Raw genomic sequence first — 24,083 nt, forward strand, 5'->3', positions numbered from 1 at the left:
ATTCATGTTTCTTCTAAAGTAGAAGTATTTGTAATATTATATTTCATAAAATCTGTCTTCATGTTGTATTTGTGTTGCCACTATTGATTTATGTGCTTTTAATACATTAGTTTTAAATTTCTTGGAATGTTGATTAAGTCTTTAGTGTAGTTTGAAATGTGTTCTTTTAGTGCTTTTTAATCCAATTTAAACAATTTAATGATTTAATCATTTTATCCATCATTAAATCATAAAATTTACCTTAAGAGTAGTCTTGACTACATATACTTCTGTATTTTAGGTGGAAAAAATACAACTCAATACTTTAGACATCTTAAAGGTAATTTAATTTTTTTTAAAAAAATCCCAAATTTCAGAATTAATTACTTTTCTTCAGAATAAAACTCTGTGCCCTGAAAAGGCACTTGCTTTTATTTCTCTAGGTACAGGCTTTCAGTATATTCCCATTCAGGAAAATGAAACACGTTATTTCTCCTTAATGCAGCACGTACTTTTCCAGTGAAACTGATGCATGATGGTAAAAATCTCTCTTCAGTACTGCTCTGCAGGGTAGCAAATGTGTACACACATGCACACACTTAGAGGACAGTATATGCATTATTTCTGGCTATAAATAAAACCAACAAAAAAGGTTCAACCAAGCACAAAAGAAAATAAAGAAAATAAAAGTGATATGGACAATCAAGATGTGAATGCCCAGGATGCCTTGGAACAATAGATGACATATTCCAGCTAAAACCGTTACTTTTTAAGTACAAGCAATAGTAAATTTTCTTTTATTTCGATAGATGTCAGGCTCCTTTCCTGTTTGGCCTGAATTGCAATATTTAGTCAATATTATTACCTTTTCTTTTTTTTCCTTTTTATTTTCTTTTTTTTTTTTTTTTTTTTTTAATTCTGCTTGGCCTAATCAAAGGCCTCAAAGCATGAGTACTGGTTATTTAAGCCTACAAAGCAATTTGGGAAAGGTAACAACTATACTTTTGCTGATCTGCCACTACAGGGAAACAGAAGATTCTTCCCCTCGCCATGTTCATTGTACTAGCAAAAGCCATGGACAACTCTCCAAGCTGCAGTAACATCAAACTTCTTATTGTATAAACAATTCTCTCACACTTTAAGTGGGTTGGAAGTAGGAGAGCAGGGAAGATTAAATTTGAGATTATTTTATGAAGCACTGAAATGCCTGGTTTAGCCAAAATCCTGGATGAGAAAATAGCCCAAAAGAGAGAAGTGATACAGTCAAAGACGTTACTATGCTTGTGTGTGTCAGCTATAGGAAAAAGTTAACAAACTTACCATATGCCTTTTTATCCATTAGCTGTTCTATCTCTTATTCTGCTGTGTAGAAATTGGTAAAAATTTACCAGCCCATTATCTGAGTACCACTTTTGCTTTGCTTTGCTTTGCTTATCCTTGGAGTTACCATGTCTATTAGTTTTCCATTAAAGGTTGCTAGAAAACTATTACCATGCCCATCTGCAGAATGAAACAGGGCTGAAGCGCAGATACCAGTAAGAGAGACTGGATCCAAACACCATCTTCACTGGCAAGGTTAAACATTTTTCTCTAGTTCAATGTGTGTGTGAGATTTCAGCCCTCAAAAGCAACCGAATAGAGAAAATGTAGAGCCCCCACACCTATTGGGACAGAATGCCACCATCTCCATCACCTTCACGTTGCCTACATTTACGCCTACTTAGGTCTTTAATTTTAAAGCATTCACCTTTCATTTGTTTCCCATCCTGATCCAGTTAGTTTGGGAGGCAGTGCCATATTAAAACATCTGGGATTCATCAAATGTGTTCTTTTTAACGCAGGTTCAGTGTGATCAATCCCAGATGCTCAACAACTGAAGTTAACATATAAAATGTTCATAGGTTTTGGCCAAAATCAGATTCAGCTTCCCATACCTTAAAAGTGGAAGTTCTTTAAATAGATATGAGTTAGATTTGAGTCATTTATTAAAAAACCAAACCAAACCAAAACCCAAAAAAAAGGAAGAAAGGAAAAAACTGGAAATGAACCCCATCTTATTTAAAGCACAATTGAGTTAGACAAGTTAGATTAGTTTATATGCCATTTTAGGCTGGATTTTCAATGTTATCAGTCATTAAATTTGCCAAAGACTTCTTATCATAAGCTACTTCTTTCAGTCACTTACATTTTGAGCCACCAGGGTAGCTGACTCAAACTGAAATCTTTCAAGGGGATTTTGGCCAATGCAGTTCAGATTTTCCTGAGAAGTAAGACTTGGGAGGAAGGAGATACCAGCTTGCCCATGAGAAAAATATACTAGAAAACAGCTGTTAGAAAGTCTCTCAAACCAAATGCAGTGAAATAGGACCTTGAGGTTAGGTGGAGGAGAGAGGAAATACAAGGGACCCCCAAGTCAGAGACAGGCCTTTTGCCATTACTCTGAAGTTTTAGCCCGACTTTAAGATACTCAGTTACTGTTGCTGGGGGAGAATTTTTAAACTCCTCCTTATTGTATGCAATGCTTGGCACCACCCAAGCAATGTCTATGCAACATGTCCACTAATGCTGATAAACATGGAATGCTAGTGGGAATGTTCCAATTTCCAGAGATTTTAGTAAGCATTTGATTAAGTTTCATTTATTCCTGGAATAAAGCTGCCACTTGCATAAATGTAGGATGGTTACATGAACCTTCAGATGGCTTAGTTACAATAACTTAGGCTAGGCAATTGAATTAAGTGCCAGTTGTTGACTGGAGTCCATAGAGCTTTGGCATCAAATCTGAGACTGCCATATATTTATAGGCACAGAGTCACGTAATGTGTAACTGGTGTAGTTTCTACTTCTCTGCTCTAAAACCAGAGCATGTTCATGAAGGAAATTCTGAACTGAAGAAACACCAAAAGAAAAAAAATAATTAACTAACTTATTCAAAGTAGGTTTCATTTCTTCACAAATGCAACAGTTTCAAAAGCTATTATCTAGTGAATTTCCAGGGTCAGAATTAAACAAAAGTATTCCTTTAATCCAAAGGTAATTCTCATTTTCTAATGATATTAGTATCTCATTTCTAGTTCTGTTAAAGCTGTCACTAATTCAACAGCCTATATCATAATTTTCATGACTGGGAAAAGGCATTGACATTCAGGGGAAAAAAGGGATTCTTTCTATGGGACTTCAGGTGAATGATTTGTTTTGGTTTGTTCTGTTTTTCAGCGACAGCCCTCTTGCCTCATTTAATGTTTGAAAGGTCAGTGACAGTCCCAATTAAGAAGGAGTAAAAAGGAGAATGTGAGTTATGTGGACAAAGGTGTCTCATAAACACAGTTTCTCACCACCAGCAGCTCTGCGTAGTGTTGTTTCTCAAACTAATTAATTTATATAGTTAATGATTGCAAGAGGTAACTAATGGCCACACTTAGCAATTACCTTTTCTAGCACCAGCATTCCCAACTGAAACTGCTTGTGAACTGGAGCATTGTAGGACTTGATCTCTGCTTTTTTTGCAACTATCTGACTATACTGAATGGATTTTGGAGATCATCAAAGTATGCAGGATGGACAGCACATCTACTCTTGGAGAGATGATGGTAAGACATTCTTCAAGTCATTTTCAATGATCTAGGTGTACCTTTATTAACCATCTCTCTCTCTTCTCTTTGAAAGTAGTTTTGAGGGTTTTGGTTTTGGGGTTGTTTTGATAGGGCAGAAAAATTGTTAATTTATATTAACAATTTCTCTTAATTTAATACATATATGTCTTTTTTAATGGGATGGAAGGCAATTAAAAAAAACTCAGAAAAATCTCACAATTGGACTATCATGCTTAAAATAGCTTTGGATAGTAAAAGAAAAATATTGACTTCTCTTCAGAAAGGCTTATTATATGGCAAAGCATGTCATTGTGTGGCATTGTTTATTTATGCTATAATATTGTCTAGGAGCTTCATCATTCAGCAGAAACCCCATTTCTAATCCTTTACAAAGCACTTAATGACACTTCCTTTGAAGATCTCTGAAGGAGACCAAGGAATTAAACTGTGTAACTGTATTATAAAATAGGAAGTGTCTCATTCAAAAGTTCTAAGCAAATCCAAGTCCACAATATTTGTGAGCTTATTATCTATAATTATACAAAACTTTTCCTCGAATGTTTTTTGCGGGAAGAACAAAACTAGTGTATTTGCTGTTAAACAAGTCTGACTTCTACCAGTTTGTAACGCAATTATGTCTTACCTTCTCTTTAGAGATGGCTCATCTTATGCCTGGCCTCAGCTGTCTAGCATTGAACCAAAAGAGAATATGTCATCCACATTGGGAATTAACATTTTTGGGGCAGAGAATGCTCCTATGATGGGAAAATGTGGACTGTTTTCTCAGACCTTCAGATTCCCAGTGTAGCCAAGAAGCCTAAAAACTCTTCTTGTGCAGGAGAGCTATGAAACTATTTTCAAAGCTCTCACTCCTAAAACTGAGCATGGAAGCTATGGGGAAAGAGGTTACTGAGCTCAGACAAAGCAGAGTTCTGCATGACAGTAGGTTTTAATAAAAAGCAAGAGATTTTCTGGTCAACCAGAAACACAAAGTAAAGGCCAATTTGTAATTTATTCATTCCGGAATAATTTTTTTTTTTTAAATGTAAAATACATGGACTTATTACAACACTGCAAACCAAGGAGAAGTGATCTCGTAAAAGGGGAGAATGGGACATGGAAATGATGAAAAAGAGAAATATTAAAGATTGATAGTAAAGAGTTTGGGGATGGGGAAACACACAAGTAATAAAAAGCATGATAAAGGAGGAAAACACCTAAAGTAATGAAAAGTTTCAAGTTTCACCCTCTAAGCACGTCAAACACTTTTGAAAATGTTTTAGATTATTTTAAGGTTTTGGAAAATGAATGAAGAGAAAAGAATAAATTAAAAGACAGAACCCATTAACTTTCAATATGGGCATCTCCATAGCACATTTTGATACATCAAATCTTACTGTCTGAAGCCTAAGAAATACTGTATAAAATGTATAGAAGAGCAAGAGAGGGAATATAGTAGAAAGAAAGAAGAGATAGATTGTTTTGAGTCTCCAAGTCCAGACTTCCCTCCTTTTAGTCTCATCACATTGATTAACTGGACTTGAATATGAAAGTAAAGCAGCAACCAAATAACCTATTTAGTTCATGAAGAGTTGCATCTATGTCATCAAAGTGTTCTACTAGGCTCAATATCCCTAAACTGCAGCTGTTCCTTATTAGTTTAAGAAGGCTAAGACTGGAACATATGATAAAATGAATAGGCAAAGTCTTCTACATTGAGAAAATGAAACTTCTTTTCTCTGTAATGAGTCATTTAAATATAAAAATCTTTATCATAGGGATTTGTGCAAGTAAAGAACTCAACAAAATCTAAAAATAACTTTTTCATATACGATATAACTCTTCAGTGGTTAATTGACATGGCTAAAGAATTATATGCAACAAGGCTGCAGGATAAGTTACATACGGTATGCAACTCCTTCGCTACTGATGACCTCTGGAACCTATCCCTTAAGCAGCTAATACTTTACTTACTTGGAGAGAGGATAATGGGTAACTGGTCTGCTTAAATCTGACAATTCCTAGGTTACCTATATAGTCTAATGCAAACATCTTTTGAACTCTGCATCCTAGAATGTATCAGACCATAAAGATTCAGTAATCAGATAAAGCTGGCAGCCACATTTCTTCAGGCTTCATACATCAAAGACACAGAACAACATTCTGAGTTATTTTAATGTCTGCTGAATAGAACATTTTGAATCTCCAGCTGAAAATAAATGTTTTGTGTCACAAGTCTGGATCTAATCTGTCCTAAGCCTTTTTGGCTGTCACCAAGCCACTTTTTCACAGATGAGAGGATGGATATAAAATAAATAACACATTCCAGCATGAAAAACAATTACCAAGAGGCTGATTTTGCTTCTGTTTGCACTGGTGAGAATTCATGCTTTATCTCAGTGAGCTCTTTTAAATCTAAGCACAGCCATACAGAGGCAGAAGAAAGTGCATCTCCTTCCTATTACAAACCCAGTTTTCAGGGACCGGTTTGCTCTTCTCATCTACTTGTGAGCATAAAGCCCAAAGGCAACAGACATGGAACACTTTTTACCTGAATTTGGCTGTCTCTGAGCTAAAATTTGCTTGAAGTTAGCTTGCTAATATAATTTTTTAGAACGTGGAGAAAAATAATACCTCATACTTCAGACACTTTTTTTAGATGGAATGAATCGACCTCTGAAGATGCCTAAGATGGAAGAATCACAAATCAAGCATTTAGATGGCAAAGTTAGAATGCTGCCAAGGTCATTCTTGTCATACTCTGCCAGTTACTTAATCAGGAGTTTCCAATGTCAGCAGTAAAAACCATGTCACTGCAGAATGCAGAAAGGTGGGGAAAAACAGAGGAATGAATAGAGCAATGCCTCTCAGCATAAGCTACAACTGATCTAACTTTGAAGTTGGATCTGACCTCAATGTGAGCCTTATTTGGAGCAGCAGGTTGGCCGAGATGGCTTCCAGAGGATTCCTCTCATTTGAGTCATTCTGTGCTTCTACAATATCACCGTTCAGGTTTACAAATCATGAAGATTACAGGACTGGATTATAATTTCAGTTTTCCATATAAACACAACATATCTCGGACTACACTACCAAGTATATAGAAATTAATTTCCGCAGTATTTTCAACAGTCATAGAAACATTACAGTCATAAATTGTTTATTGAAGCTACCAGTGAAATGTATCAAAGATAGCTGTCTGAGGCTACATGATCACCAGAACTGCATGCTGTAAAAAAGAAATAATTAAAATGAAGTTGAAACACATGGAAATAGACTCAAGGAACATATGTCAATAAAAACACAAAAATTTCAAAGAAATGTAAAAAAATGTATTTAAATTCACATACTTTCACTCACATGAAAATGTTTTACTGTAAACAACGGGTATTGCTCTCTCTTTGCAAAATGTAAAAGCTTTTTCTTCTGCAAAGGAAAAGGGATTAATCAAGCAAGACCTAAATTGTCATTGATCTCAAGTGGAACGATCCTGATAAAATATACCTGGAAACATGCACACAGGACTTCTGAGAAAACAGCTCACTGCTAAAACACTAGCCATGTTTGCTGCGTTAAGTAGTACTCATAAAATAAGTTAATCTTGTAAAGCTTGGAAAGTCAGAATGATAGCGTGACACAATGCAATAACTTCAGGAACAAGCAGGAAACAGACCCTATCTCTCGTGAGTTACGGTGGCTGACACAGAAAAGATAAATATATTTCCTCTTCCTTCAACTGTCTGCAATTAATAAGCCAGCAGTAGGATTGATGTCATGCTGCTTTTGGCCATCTAGAAGTCTCATGCCCCATCACAAAGTGATAGGATAGGGACTTTTTGCCCAATCAGCAAACTGATATCTCTAGATACATAGACTGTGTGCTGGTGACTATTTCCTGTCTTAGCTGCCTTAGTTAAGTGTCTAAAGCTGGCTGGGATGAGTCTGGGAAAAGGGAGCTGTATTTGAACACAAGGAAATGAACATACTTGTAAGCTCACAAACTCATCATTACCACAGTTGCTGCAGATCAAACTGGAATTATTCTCTCATATTTGCAGTTTAATCATACTATTTGAATTCTGGCATCTTAGATCCCATGCCTGCCCTTGCTTATACTTGCAGCAGGAGTACATATGCTATAGCAGGTATACTAATGTCCAGACACTTAAAAAATCTAAATCCTGGTATATCATTATTTAAGCCTAAAAGACTTATGCATGTTTTCACTACCTTTAGTGCGTACCTTAGAAATGGCCTGTGAACATTCAAAGATTAATAATATGTGTGTAAAAAACCATGATATCACAGTCATCCTAAGAAAACACTCATTTTGTGAAATTATTCAAAATTCCAGCTAAACAAATATGCTAAAAGTATTTTTAGTATTGAGGGTGGGGTGCATAATTCCCTTGGTTACATGGAATTACTGTCTCAAAACAAAACCGAAGTTGATTTTTCTATTATATTTCTTTCTAAAATCTATAGTAATATATCATTTCAGAAAAGTGACATTTATTTTCAAAACTGAAATTATAATAGCTGAGAAAATTATACCTTATTTCTACCATACAGCTTTAGTATCTCTGTGTTTTACTTTTCTTTAGCCTTCTATGAATACATTCTTACACATTTAGTGTTTCACTAAATGATTGAGATCACTCAATCACCAAGTGACTGAGATCAGGGTTAATAGCTTCATACAGACAAATGGATTCATCTCTGTTAATATCCTGAAGACTAACAAATTGCTAAGGAAACAAAATCGGTTGCTTAACATTTTCTCCCACAGCCTTTCCACTTTTCACAGGAATAACATGCTAACCATTTTGCCGTCTTTCTACAGATATACATGACTGGTGCAACGCATGGGTCTCTTCTGACTCAGTCGGTGTTGGAGACAGGGACAACTGCGTTTTCTTCTGTCTGTAATTCTAGCATCTGTTGAGGAAATTTTGGCCCTGGTGTGTTGCTTCATGCAGCACAGAAATCTACAAGAAGGGAAGGGATGGAGTATCTGAGGCATGAAATGGCAACCAGCTATCTACGGATACTACAGTGAGGGACTCCTTGGCTTTGGGCTGGGTGAAGGCATCCTGGCAGCACATCTTCAAATACAAAGAGTGAATGAGTACTCATTCCTTAGAATGAATCAAAAACACCACCTTTGGTCATAGGAAACCTATTTTTGTGGCACTGATGCCAAATAATCTAGAGAACTCGGTGTACTTACTGATAAGTGTTTTTTGATATGGGCACAACTTCTATGACCCTTTGGGCAATGGATGCTTTCATGGTGACACTATGTATTATCACTGCTAACCCTGGACAGTATGACTCTCCTTCACGTCTACGTGTCTACATTTCTGTCATGTACTACAGAACGCTATTCCTGCAGTAAGAGAAGTATAAAATAATTAATCAGTAGTCCTGAAAGACAAAGTGATGATGATGTGGAATTCAGGTAGAAAAAAAAGAATAGTCTTCAATATTTCTTTTCGAAGCAGATGATATTCTTATGCTGACTGATACAGGATCTAGGCTTGATGGTTAGATTGCATACTTTTACACTGTTGTTTTTTATATTCTGTGTGAAATTAATGTCTAAGTCTAACATTCTAATGAATTTTATCTCTATAAATTCAGTGTAAAAAACCATTTCAGCATCATTTATCCAGTAAATGAATGTTTTCTATAACTTCCTCTTATCAGATGGCCTGTGGTCTAAGGGAGAGGATCTGGGTAGAGGAAAAGCACATCTGTGAAAGAGCAAAGGGCATCTCCTGTGGGATCAGCTCTGCCCTTGGCAGAGACCAGGAGGAGCTGACAAGGATGGGGAAAGCTAAGCAGCCCCAAATCGTAAGATTGGGACTTTTTTGCTGGAAAGAAGTTGGTTTTAAAGCTGAGCTGAATACAATCATCATATTTAGGAAAGGTAAGGCAACTCAGTTGTGTTCAGTATGTCTGAGTGAAGTAATGAGCAAAGTAACTAGAGTGGGTTTTTTAGGATTTTTTTGAATTGTTATTTTTTTTTACAAAGAAAAATTTAATCCAAGATTAAAATATTATTATAAGGTGTCTGCCTGGTTACTGTGTCTCACTGATCTCAGTTTAAAAGAAATGAAACAGTGTTGTGAAAGATGGTCCAGCAGCTGCACAGTCACAGCTGGAGCTGGGTGGCACTGGTAGGGACAGGCCGTGCTGCCATGAGGACCAAGAGGCCGTACTGCCAAATCAGGATCCTGCTTATGAGCAAAACTTGGCTCTGATCTCACCAATGCCTGGAGGCAAAGAAGGAGGTACTGGACTTTCTGGTTGCAGATTTTGTTATAAGGAGATGACCAGGCACATAGTCAAGCTTGCTTAGACACCGAGAACTCAAACCTAGAGTAGAAATATCCTATTCTATTACACCAGATTTTGCTAAGGAGACCTCTAAGTAACATTTCCAAGGAAGCCTGAGAAAAACTTAATTAACTAGCTCTGGCTAGATTATGAATGCTGAGGTTCATAACAAAGGAGAAGTATCTATCTCATTGAACATTGTTCTCATTCTTTCAGGCTCCAGCCCTACCAAAGTTGACACACTTGTTTAGTTATTGAGTTAAACAGGACTGTTCAGCTAATTATAATACACCACAATTAAAAGTATCTGTAAAGGATCAGGCCCTGTGACAGTGAATTCCAAATTTATTCATGAACTCTGCATTTCAAAGAAGAGTCACAAGTCAATCATGGCACCTCTGGCCCGGTAAACGTTTAGTTAATCACACCAAATAGAACAACTCTGTGAGGAAAGACTGACAGCATCCTAATCCAGAACAGCCTGTAATCTGATGATTAAACCATGTAACTGGAAAATAGGATATGCTCGTGATTTTTCGTGGTCACAGCACAAGGCAGCACCTGTCCCCCTGACTACTCCAACAATTTTCTACCTGTTTTTGAAGATCGCTTCCTTAGTCACCTATTCATCTCCCTCACCCCATCGTTTTGGGATCAGGTCCTTCAGGTACCTCGGATTCTGCAATGCTCTATGCCTAGCAGGAATTGAGTGATTTAGGAACCAGAAGAGACTGGTTCCTGCACCTGAATTTCAATGAGAAGCCAATGGAATTTTGTATCTAAGTGCTTAAATCACTATTAAAAATGAGTGTTAATTGATTTGCTTCAAATAATTTGAAATATTCACATTTATTTAAAGAATTATACATCAGGACTTTATTGTTAACACATTTATTACCTTATTTTGCAGATCTTGGCCAAAGGAAAACAACTTTAAGAGTCAAGAACCTGTCAAGCAGCAGCTTTATTGACCAAGCCTTCAAAAGTAGTGAGAGCATTAAACATAATATTTTACTGGGAAGGGCTGGAAATGCAAAGTATTTTTGGCCTGATACAGTAAATCATTTTCCTCTTTGGTATGGCAAATAGAGGGACCACTATCAAAATAGATCATCCCTCAGGCTCATATATTCTGCTTTTTTAAAAAACATGTCCTTCTTCCTCAGGATGCATTTGAGTGTATATGAAAGGCAAACACAGATGAATCAGATTAATAGTATTGGAGCATGTCAGTTTGGGATTGTGTAAGGATCAGCGTTTGCCAATAGCTGGCCACAGTCAGAGTGAGAACATGAGGCTCACATTACCTCCATCCTCCCCTGAGCAGATACAAATCTCGGATGTGTCAAGTGTATGTTCAGTGCTGGTTAATCATAGGAAGAGCAGTTGCAGCGTCAGTCTCATGACTGACATCAGTACTGCACCAGCCAAGAAAAAATCTTTCTCTGCTCAGAATAGCACTTCACTCACTTCATTTTCAAATCATTTCTGGTACTGTCCTCCATATTAAATATTTTCATGGCTTCCTGAAAGCCTTATTTTTTATGCACCAGCTGAGACTGATTTCAGTCAAGTTTTTCTTTCAAGGTTATGCCAATGTCTATCGATTAAAGGGTTGCATAGGAACATCTGTTTTCAAATCTCTCACTTTTTTGTCTGTAACATATCTTCTGATATTTAATATATATGAACAACAAAACAAACATCAGAATATAAATTTAGGTAATACCACATCTGAGTATCAATCTTATTTAGCCATCCACATTGTGTGACACACTTACTTAGGTATATTGATAAATATACAGATAGTGGGGAGGAGAAAATTCAGGATAACCTGGATAAAACAGCAGTGAAACTTTTAGTGTTCCTGCTGATACGTTTTGGCTATTAACTGGCAAGAATACAGGCTCTTGAGTATGCAGATATTTGTAGAGCTATGCAAATATGTCAATCACACTTTAAACTGATTTAGACTTTTTTGACTTTTTTTTTAATTTTACCTTCTATAATTAAAACCAAGTATGTGTTTTTATTTTTTTATTTCACGACTATTTTGTAAATAAAAAAAAAATCTGAATGGATGTGGCATTTTAGTCTTTGTGCACCAAAAGATATTTTTAAAAAAACAAATTTGGTTTTCAAGATATTTTAGTAATCAGTTCAATATTCACAGCTCTGTTCCAAGATACACAAAACACAAGCTTTAAATGCAAACATTTCATTTAAGCATAAAAAGCCATCTCTTATCATTAAAAAAACTAAACTAGAAAAGAAAACAAGACAGTTAAAGATTTAATATTCTGCAACTATTTTGGTCTTGTAATGTGCGAAACAGACTCGTTAAATATGGCACACAAATTAAAGCTATAGATAAATATTAGTTGCTAGACTTGATTGTAAGTGAATGAATGGAAAATGCAACTTTAATTTGTTGTTTTCCAAGGAAACAATAATCACTTATTTATGTATTTCTATGCCAAATGACTCCTTTGAATACTAACCAGAGATTTTGATCTCTCCTAGTAGTTCAGAAAAGAAAGGATTTCATTACATATTACCTGTCTTCAAATCTTACCAAAACCAAAAAAAGAATGCTGATGTTAAAGAGCTGGGTTTGATAGCTAGGTTTTCTGTCTAGCTTACTAATGAAACAATTGCCACGGTGTCAGTCACAAGGCAAGATTGCCAACTTTGCTGTCCTTGAGGGGGAGTGTTTCAGGAAGAAAATGTGCACTCAGTTATGACTCTGAATATAAATCCCTCATACTTTATAGTGCAGCTCTGAAACCAAAGTTATTGAATATGTTCTGATACGACAGGGAAGAAATTGGGACACCAACACCTCAATTACCCAATTTTTCTGGAAGTCTTCCAGAACAAGTTTCCATGCTGATTGGGACCCAGAGCTTCTGGAGCTCTGCCTTAAATCCTTCCCCCTAGATCACCCAAGTACATCCCACTGGGTGAAAGACGTGTAATTCCCTTCTTCCATACAGCTGGAAACCCAGCAGAGAGGGAACAGGGAAATCAAGACCCAACAGTAAATACTAGTTCCTCTGATGACTGACTTAGTTGAGTACAGAGCAGAAAGATGAGTGTTCTGATTTGCATCACCTGCCTATGGTCTACTAGAGGTTTGTATCTGCTGGAAAGCACCCGGTCTGGTGAGACCATAGGCTTAATGTTAGAGAAGCAGAGCAGGACAGTACCTCTGTTTTCATGGAGTAGTGTCGTTTTCATCAGCACAGAAAGCTTGATCACTCAAAGCTTGATCACTCCTGTACAGAGACTAGCACTCTGAACCATCATGAGTAAGAGGCCAGTGGAGAAACAGTTTGGTGACAGCTTCAAAGTCCCAACTTGTCAGCTTTTAAACTTTAAAACTGCAGGCTGGTGATTTACAGTGACCATAATGGTAACATAAAAATGTTTTCAAGGACATTCTTGTTTGAAGAAAACAAATCTGAGACCTTCAGTCAGCGAAACTCTTCCCTTACTGACCCTAGTGTAACATTGCGGTTGATAACAATCTTTACCAAACAAGACTACAAGTTCAGTAATAAAACAGTCTTCAGTATGATCCCCGTCAGTACAGATGAAAGGCCAGAAACTCAGATTATATTCTATTCTATTTGTAGACTTTAACCCTAAAACAACAAACAATTAAAAAGTAATTTTAAAGGCAAATACCTCTACAGAAAAAGCTATAGTTACTTCCTAGATGTATTTGACAAAAGCCATTTAATCTGCTAAGTGTTGCAAGATTGGATGTTATTAAATATTTATAGGAAAGAAACACCTACAGTCTTATAAAAAGCACAGTATTTCTGTAATAATGTTAGAATGAAATATAATTGCTGGTTGGTAAACGATCCCTGTTAGTTCTTTACATTAATACTAAGGTAAACGACATTTTCAATAGGAATGTAAATGACAATCCAGAAGAGGTATGCAAAAATTGTCCCCTAGGAGTATCAGTTTACTTTTTGGATTGTTTCCAAAGCTCTCAAAATTCTTTGGAATTCTTTCTATTGATTTCAATAGGGTCAAGCCCCTAATACGTTAAATCATTCTACATGTTGTTGAACCTAATATTGCTCATTTGGTAGTTGCAGTATTTGCCTTGAAGATATGTTTCTGTATTATTTCCATCTTTTTATGCTCCTAGTTTTCTTTAAAAGTGCCATTTTTTGTCTAGCAATTTCATTGTTTTGTCATAGTTTCAGAAAACTGATGTAGACATTTTTTAATTAAGAAGGGCTCTTCTTGGCAGAGTACCATACCTTCATTCTTGTATAGTGTGTCACAGGTTCAGTGTCTGCCCAAATTAGTAGCAGTAATAATATAACTAAGAAAAACAAAACCATGTTCAGATAACTTAAAACACAATCAAACCTATCCATTAATTAAAACATGTCAATTACAAAACCAAGATTTGATATTCAACTTTTAAAGTTTTCTGACACGTGTGTCTAACTTTTCAAACTTAACATAGTATTAACTTTCATTTAGCTGTTTGCTCTTGTAAACTCATTAAAAGTTACATTGTCACTGTAAGGTTTTATTTTTCAATTATACTCATCTGGATATGAGTGCAAAAAATCTTTTACATGAAAAAAAAAATTAAACCACTTTTATTAAGGAAAGAGATACTTGGGAGACCAATGAACAGCTATTTGTCCACATAGGCATCAATATTCTATTTATGTTAATAAATTCATATGCATGTGTAAATCTAAGTATCATCAACTAAATTCTGACAAGTCCCAGATCGTGTTTCAGTGTCGAGCTGGGGCTTTGCAACACTGACAGTAAGAAGACATGGTGAAGTTCTGTCAGTGGCTGCTTGTGGTATTCTGGTCTTCTGGAGGAAAACCAGAGAGATTGTATCTCAACAACAAAATCTTTGGTCATGTGGTGTATACGTTGGAAACAGGGAGAAAGGGTAGTGTACATGGAACTATGATTGTTGCTTTGTCTTTGAGGTCGTATCTTCAACAGACAATGAAAGCATAGCTGGTCCAGTGCTTTATAAATTTCCAGAACTATTGTCATATTATAACTAGCGCAAAAGGGATTTTTCTTTCTCTTTAGGGTTGAAAATTCACCTGCTATTAAATCGTAAATACACATACCCATGAAGAGAAATTTGCCTCACTATGTTTAACATAGAGAACACTTCATCGGCATTTTAAATTTTGCCACGCTGTTTTTCTTGTAAGATACCCAGCATGCAAAAAACACCCTTCTGATCTATGTATATGAAACTACATTAACTTATTTAGATTAACAAAAATATGGGAGCTAAATCTCAGGCTTGATCGATACACAAAGTTATTCAATAGCTAACAAAAATAAAGCCTTTTGTATGAGACAGCCTAGAACACTAGCCAGATCTCCATTTAGGAAGTCTTTCTAAGAATTATGTTCCTCTAATACAAGAGGTAAGGACTATAATAGTTCAGCAATGTTTTTTTGAAATATGATTGGTAGTAGCATTAGCTCCCTGATGCCACAAACCTTTTATAATCATGTTCAACTTTAAATACATGAAAAAACTGTTGTCTTTATTGCTGCTCGTGAATTCTGGCCACACACTCAAAAATTTTGCTGTTGCAGGGTTGGTACCTTACAACTAAGGTTATCTGTCTGAATCTCCAAGTATGTGTAGCAGTGATTCAGGAACAGCAACACATGCCCAAAACCAAAAGCAGCATAATAGAATGTTTCTACTGTAAGTACAAGTACTGAAAGTCTAAGCTTAATTATATATCTAATTATCTACTTAAGCAATTAAAAAAATCTTAATCCAAGAACATGGAAATAAAAAAAATTACAAAAACCAACACAAGAAGAATAATGAATGTTTAATAATACATCTGAGTTTCTCAAATTCATTTTGAAGAGAAAGAACTGGGAAAGAGTTTACTTCTACAGCCTTGCAGTAGTGTATGACAGTAGTTGAAAGCCTCAAGGATGTGAGAAGAACAACGCTTCATTTTATAAACAATGTAACTAGAGGTAAATATTTGGTCACAGCTGTCAGTAGAGCATGGGATAATGCTTTAACCCTTTTGTTTTAATGTTTTTAGGTTTTCCAATCTATCCTGTACAAATACAGTTCTGCCACTAAGCACTACAAGGAAAACCCATAAATTACATGAATAAGGGGTGGGTTTGGATTTATAATACTAATAAACAAATATGAAGGACCAGCATTCAAACTCAAGCATTTCTTTACAATGCAGACCCTCTGCCCCAAAGGCCAAGCACACATTAACAGCCATACCACAGGTAGACCTGCTGTGATACTTACTAACCCAGACCATGATCTCTTCCAAACATGCATAAAAGCCACTCACATGGTATGTTTCAGTATGAAATGAGATAAAATAATCTTTGCCTACATCTCCCTAAAATGCTGAATCTGTTGTTCCTAACTTTTCTTGTTCTCATCTAGTAAAGTGGTCACCAAAACAGGTTATGACTCTTGCAATTTTAGAACTTGAAATAAGTATATTTTAAAAAAATAATATCACCAGTTTGGACAGTAGACCATGTAGGCAACTAATCAGAGCTATGTTAGCTAGTGTAAGTTTTTTACATATTATTCTTCCCTGCAATAGGTAATGAATAGTGGTAATACTAAATATTGCATATTGGTAAACAAATAATCACATTTTACCCAGAACTATAAATAAAGAGAGTGTGTGCTTGGGAAAACTTATTTTATTAGTATCTGAATGTCATAATGCTTTATAATAAGTATATTTTCCTTGTACAGTGATAAATGAAAGTTTAAAGAGAAGTTTTTACATTAGTCTATAATATCAATATGCTTGTATTTGAGTCACTGACTTTTTTTTCTCTTACAGAGACAAGAGTTCAGTCATAGCCAGCTGGCCAATCTTTTAAGCTACAATTCCACTGTGAGTAGTAAACTCTATATAAATGCTGTGCAAATTTTAGGGGGGCATAGGGAAGGATTTTATTCCAAGATAGAAAAATATGTAAGGCTTTTTTATTTCAATTAAACAATAAGTAACACAGTTGTGATGACACAATTTATGTTTGAAATACCTGTAAAATAATTATAGTAATTAAAATGTAATAGCAATCATATAGGATCCAGTTTACTAAAAAATTTATAGTATTGCATTATTGTAGTCTGGTGTCCACCTGTCCTGAGCAGTTATGTAGCAGGAACCTTGCTGTGAATTCTCTAAAATGTAATAAAATATTATTAGCACAGGGAATTCTGGACAGATGTCAAACTGGACCCAGCCTCTGCTGCTAAAGTGTTTCCTGTAGTTGAGCACCCAAGAGCTGGAGCTAAGGTGAGGCATTTAGACCTAAGATTTAAATCATGAAAAACCATGTGCCTCCACTGCTAATGTTCTGGGAAGCACTTGTATTTCCTATGTGCCAAAGTTGCTTCCAACACAGCTACCCAAATGTCCACGTATCTACCAAAGGCCCAGGTGCCCAGGAGTCCCAATGAGCCAAGACTTCATACCAACAAGCAGGATAGCCAGGTTTGAATGTGGTGCCTTCTAGGTTTTTGAAACTGTCTTGCAAAATGGAAGGCTACAGTGTCCATCATGTTTCATGATGGACACCTCAGAGTCCTGTTGTCCGAAATTGCTCTTCTGGGATAAAACAATGACATCATTAAGTTAGGTAAGGGCATGAAAATGGCTCTGTAGGTTATTGCATTCTCTTGGGCATAAGCCATTCTGTTCCACTGAATTTAGCTGAGTATCTTGCTTTCAGGGGACTGATTGGTTAATGAAATTATTGGTAGGATCAGTAAAGTGTTTTCTCCTTGCTCCATCTGTAATGACTCCTTTTGATGAAAGGGACAGATTTGGTGTCACTTTCCACCTCACTTGCCTTCTGGAAAATTTAAGGGAGTTGTTCAGGGCATTTCAGAGGGAAAAATAAATCTGAATTCAGTCTAATCATTATTTCTGAGTGGCACGAATTCTCTATAAAGCTAGCTCAGTTTTTCAGTCCAAGCGTAACATGTGGTAGGCTGTCCTTAAATCTACTGACACACACACACACACTCTCTTAATTTATACAGCTTTAAAGTTGTGCTCAGCTGGTAAATCATTTTTACACCAGAAGAACTTTTTTTGTAGAGTTCTCTGAAAATGCCATTAAAGCCAGGAAAATCTCAGGATCTTTCCTGTCTTCTGTACATCTGTCGCCCATTCAGCATGATGCTTGGAACAGCATTATCTACTTGAAAAAGGATTGGGCATGTGTATTTTTCCTTCAGTTGACACTTGAATCATCAGTTTGGATATCAGAATGCCACAGTTCTTTTCCATCTAAGGTACTGTCTTTTCCTAGAATGTTGACCCAGGCAATTTTGTAAGGAAGTACTACCTGTTTAATATGATGCATTATTCCATGTCCAGAATTTAGCACCGTGTATACGTGTGTGTTCTTTGTTGGTTCTTTCCCTTACCCAGAAGAAGCCTCAGAGACCCTTCTGTTGAGGACTCTGTCATGAAGAAGGGACTTTTTTTCTTAATGATTGACAGTTTGTGGTTGTCATGATAACTGCATACTGTGCCTTAGTATAAAAAATATATTTTGAAAATTCCCAAGAAAAAACTAGTACAGAGTGACTGACTTGGAAAACAATTTTTAATACTTTTGGATCCCTGAACTTTAATTTTGAGAATTCCCAGATGTTTACATATGGTACTGCAGGAACAGTGCTGATCCTGCATGGGGACTGGGACAGGGTTATGCAAGGTACTTCGCAATGTGCTAGAATGTGACAGTCCCAACCCTGATGAGATTTTTAAAAAAAAGGAATTAAAAAAAAGAAAAGCCAAGGCAGACAAAAATTAGGAAAGGAACCAATAAAGAGATGGCGTGAGCTTTTCAGGGCAAGATAACAAATCAGTGACAGTATCAGAACAAGAACCAAAATATCTTTTGCCTGTCCCAACAAATGCTTCTCCAGGTTATAATCCAACTGAATAACTGCCAAGCTTGTTTATATTTAGCCTGTCCAACTGAAATGCCCACGTTAGAAGCCTAAATATTCTCACCTCTCTTTAAAAACTCCAAGGAATAAACGCCTAAACAATATTTGGGTTTCAAAGTACCACCTGATAACAGAAGTAAGCAGAAGTTTTTTTGTACCAACTGGTATCTCCCTGGTGGTTCCACATGGGATTTACAGATCACTTTTATTAAAAACTTCAGCTCTATCTGAATAGGCTGAGATAGAATTATTCTATGCAGATTAAAATAAGCAAATGACCCAAGGCATTTATATAAAGGGGAGAGAAAAGCATGACTGAATTGGGAAAGTCATGGAAACAAGACATGAAAGCTATAAATCTATTAAATGAAAATCTATTGAAATATTTATAACTAAGGCCAGAGTTGAAGAAACCTATACAAATATTATCATTTTGTGCAGCAGCAGGCACCAGTAGGTGCTCTTCTGAGAAACCAGGAAGACCATGACAGTCTAAGATTTACATTGGTTTAGCCTATATAAATTACACTATCGAAACAAGCTTTTTAATTTACTCTCCTTTCCATTCTACTTCATTTGCTGGATATACTGACCGTTTTTCTGGTGAAACTTAGCCGCATAGCACAAATATTAGTAAGCAGAATATGAAATACAATGAAGATATGATTTAGTTATGCTTGGCTCCAGTAGACTAAAGATATCAAACATTATCAACAGAGATTTTCCTTTTATGGTGGAATGTGATACAGTTGTAAAAGAAGGCATGGCAGGAAGAGTTTGAAGTTATGCTAAATTGGCTACAGCAGTTTAATTAGGGACTTGGACATAAAATGTTTTTTATTAAGTTCATGCTTATTTTTAACAAATTCTTTAGCCTTTAAATTTGTGTAATACACAGATGTTTTACAAGCATGTGTTATTTACTAAAGCATGTTTGCTGTTGAAACACAGTAGATTTACTGCCAAATAATGCTCCCTAGCTGTTTTAAATGCCAATAAGTAACAGATATGTCTTTACTGAAGTTTATCACCACTGTTTGGGCTGCCGAAAATTTCATAAGGTGACTAGAGGTCTCCAAGAGGCCTCAGCTCATAGGAACGAGAATCCAGATGTTTATTCTTTCATCTGGCTTAGCTTGAGTTGGATGCAGAGCTCACATCAAGAGTGCTTTTGAGTCTGAGTCTCCTACTTCGGAAGTTAGGGCTTCCTTATTTAATACAACAGTGTTAAGCCATCATTACCCTCAGATGTCCTAACTGATCCTGTGCTGAAAATCGTCATGGAGATAGTAGGTATGTCTGAAAAATCAGTCTGCTCTCTCCTCAGCCATCACAGCTCACAGTTACATCAAACCACAAAAGGCAGCATCAGAAAAGGTGCTAGCAGGATACCAGAGTTGTGTTGAATATCTTCTGTTCTGCTGCCCATGCTATGGTGTCAGTAGTTTACAGCAGCAGATCAGTGCACATAGCAGTAGCCTGCCACCACCTTTAGTGCCATGGCTAGATTCACCCACTTAAGCCCTTGTTAAAAGCTTGTGTGAAATGCATACATTTCACTTTGGCAGTGCAGTTTTATTGTAATGTTAGGCAAAATTAGTAATATTGTATTATTTTACTTCTTCTGTTCATGATCATTGTACTCAGACACACAGCTGCAGGATCAGGAAGTTCTTGAGCCACAAAATATTGGAGGCTGGAAGAATATTTTGGAATGACTAAATTACTGACTATTTCACTATATGTTTTCTCTGTTCTGAAATTCCTTCTGAGACATCTGGTTTTGGCCCTAGTAAAGGAGACAGAATTGGTGGAGGTGGAGTCAATGGGCTGTCTGGTCTTGGTACATAAACCTCTCCTTTCTTCGACTCTGAGCAAAGACACAGTGATAGCAGAGAGATCAAGCAGTGCTTGGCAACTAGGAATCATGAAAAAAATAATGAAAAAAGAGGACTAGTTCCAACAATGGACATAGAAAACAAAGACAACCAGAACCACATGGTAGGAAAGTATTTCTCAGTCACATATCATAACCACACAGAATTCAGGAGACCTACGCATATAAATATTAATGCTGGAAAGAATGAAGAGCACCTAAAAATAAGATGGGACTTGACCTTCACCTCAGTCTATAATCAGTCATTCTTGTAGTCAGGATGAGGGTCTGTATGATCTTGTAAGAGACTTCAATGTAACTACTCATTCTGCCACAGAAGATTGACTTCCCTTCTGATAAATAATGACAACAACTGAAAGAGTACTGTAACTCAGAAAAGCCGAGTAGGAAAGCAAAAAACTAAACCAGCCATTTCAGGATGGCTTTATGTGAGAAGTAGAAGATAAGTAGAGACTGAGAAAAGAATTTGTGAACTACCACAGCTTTAATGATAAAAACACTACAATATAAACCAAAACACATTTCTTGACCAGTAGTGTTTCATTTCATGCTTGTTGTAAGGATGAATATGGACTCCCTACTAAGTTCCTAGAGAACACCAGTTACCATACTTTTGATTTCACCTGTATCAGGCACAGTCAAAGATTATATCCCGCTATATCGGTACTAATGATCATTACCAAAGTCCCAGACTAGTGAGTTGTGTAATCTGGGTGAACTTCCATGACAACCACACATCCATCACAGCACAGCTGTGCGGAATCAGGAAACACACCACGGCTACACCTGCCTTCAAAATGCAGTCCTCAAAATGTGAAAGGATGGAAGGTGTAATCCCTATCTTCAAGACAGTCCTAGGTAATTATCTGAGTCACTTCAGTCAAATTTCAACAATTACAAGGCATGAATCCATATCAAATTATTTTAGAGAAGTGCGCAAAGTGTAGTGATAATGGTGGCATCACTGATGGAAAATAAGGATCACTATGATAACAGATGTGTGAAATTAAACAAGCCAATAATTGTGCAGCCTAATAGCTCATACTCTGATCTTATATAAAGGCTGTCCTAGAATTAAACATATGTCCTGGTTTCAGCTGGGATAGAGTTAATTTTCTTTCTAGTAGCTCATACAGTGTTATGTTTTGGGTTCAGTTTGAGAAGAATGTTGATAACACACTGATGTTTTGAGTTGTTGCTCAGTAGTGTTTAGACTAAGTCAAGGATTTTTCAGCTTCTCATGCCCAGCCAGCAAGAAGGCTGGAGGGGCACAAGAAGTTGGGAGAGGACACAGCCAGGGCAGCTGACCCAAACTGGCCAAAGGGGTATTCCATACCATGTGATGTCATGTCCAGTATATAAACTGGGGGGAGTGGGGCTGGGGGTGATCACTGCTGGGGAACTAAGTGGGCATCGGTTGGCAAGTGGTGAGTAATTGCATTGTGCATCACTTGTTTTGCACAGTCTCATTTTATTATTATTTTTATTATCATTATTATTTTTTTCCTTTCTGTCCTATTAAAATGTTCTTATTTCATCCTGTGACTTTTACTTTTTTCTTTCCTGATTCTCTCCCCCATCCCACTGGGTGGAGGGGAAGTGAGCGAGCGGCTACGTAGTGCCTAGCTACTGGCTGGGGTTAAACCACGACAACATACCATTGATTTGTCCATATTATAATGTGATCTAACAGAGGTTCTTTAGTAATTAGTTTAGTTCTTTCAAATGAAATCAGAATTCACTATATTTGTCAGTCACAGTGTCTGTTACAAAGTGCCATAACAAAAAAAATGCAAGTATCTTTAACCTTACATGTTTTTTGCTTATTACTTTGCTCTAGTTTGAAGTCATAACATCGTCAGATTTCACAAGCAGTAGCTGCTCTTATTTTCATAGCAACTACACAATGGCAACTGCAACTGTATTTCCTAATTAAGGCATAAATCTTCCTCCACCCCCTCCATGCCTGACACCTGTCTAGGACAACCATTTTCCAATTATTTTTACCAATCGGAGGTGCCGCAAAGGCACAAAGAAGTTTCTTTTTCAACCCCTGCCTCCTTCACCTCTTTTTTGAGTGAAGCTGAGCTTCAAGCAGAAAGCTAAAGGCTCCACATTCTTTCCACTTACATGCACCATTAACTGCAGCTCATTCACAGAACAAACCACCAATTGCTTCATAATCCTTTCTCTCTTAATGGGCATTTCCAAATGCTTTTCTTTCAACAGCACTGTCTTCTGCATCAGGAAGTGCAGGCATTCACCTTTAACTCCCTGCTTTTGCAGCATCATGACATTTAATCACATCCCAAAATGGCTGACATCATCTGGGTCTGGCCGTCCTGCAATCTGAAAATGTCAAACCCTGGGAACAGAAACAAAACACTCTAACTTATTTTACCAGAATTGCAGGGGTGAAAGAAAAGCATTAAACAATAAAGTAGCAAATGCTGAGGAAGAGTTTTAAGGATTTAGGAGGACTACAGAAAAACTGTTTCTCCAGTTGGTTTTCCTGATGTTTTGTTTGTCTATTTAGAGTGAAGGTGAAAAATGGTCTGAAAATAGATTGCAGTGTAACAGTGTTTAAATATTTTTGTACATTTTGCTTATGTGAAAGTATCCTAGAAGACATTGGAATGAAATGAGGTGCTTGCTTGCCTTCCAGCCTCACTTTGTTCTGACAGTAAAAATGGTCACAAATACATTTGATTCTACTGATTTCTTTTTGTAGGAAACAAAAAGATAAAATTAAGTTACAATGCACTGAGCACAAATCTACTGTGTTACTGAGGTTGTTCCAATGAATAGGAAAAGCATGCAGTTGAATGGATTGTATTGTGAAAAGCAGTCCACTTAAATGGAACTAATTCCCAAATCTCAAATCAAAAATGAATTATTGCATTATAATGTTTATTGTATTCAATTTTATGGATAACTTTGCCAGATATACATTGTAAAAAGCTATTGTGTATGATAACATAACATAAATCAGTCAAATACAATTTGGACAAGGAAAATCAGAAGATGTGTGATGTCTGTACTGAGTTTCTGTATCTTATGCACAGGGAGCTTTTCTGATTCTGATTTTCATGAAACTGAAATCTTATTCTAAACACATAAAAGTAGCCAAGCTCAAAAATGCATTATCTTGGCCTTACTGTATATATAGGGAAAGCCTTGGGATGTAAACTTTAGCCATTAAAATGTTCAGTTTGGATTAAGAGATGTCCCTTCATAAAGAAAATTATGGCACCTCTTCCCTCTC

General features: G+C 36.5%; 1 long non-coding RNA gene across 1 annotated transcript in view; it reads left to right on the forward strand.

The window, feature by feature from the left end:
* The window catches only part of LOC138684600 (uncharacterized), a 28,849-nt gene extending 11,220 nt beyond the window's left edge, over positions 1-17,629 (forward strand). The window contains exons 2-5 of the long non-coding RNA XR_011323849.1: positions 3,418-3,569; positions 9,282-9,428; positions 10,825-10,902; positions 16,790-17,629. This is a non-coding gene — a long non-coding RNA (uncharacterized lncRNA). The remainder of the gene's footprint in view (positions 1-3,417; positions 3,570-9,281; positions 9,429-10,824; positions 10,903-16,789) is intronic.
* Positions 17,630-24,083: the final 6,454 nt, after the last annotated feature.

Source organism: Haliaeetus albicilla, chromosome 3, assembly GCF_947461875.1.
Source record: "Haliaeetus albicilla chromosome 3, bHalAlb1.1, whole genome shotgun sequence".
NCBI lineage: Eukaryota > Metazoa > Chordata > Aves > Accipitriformes > Accipitridae > Haliaeetus > Haliaeetus albicilla.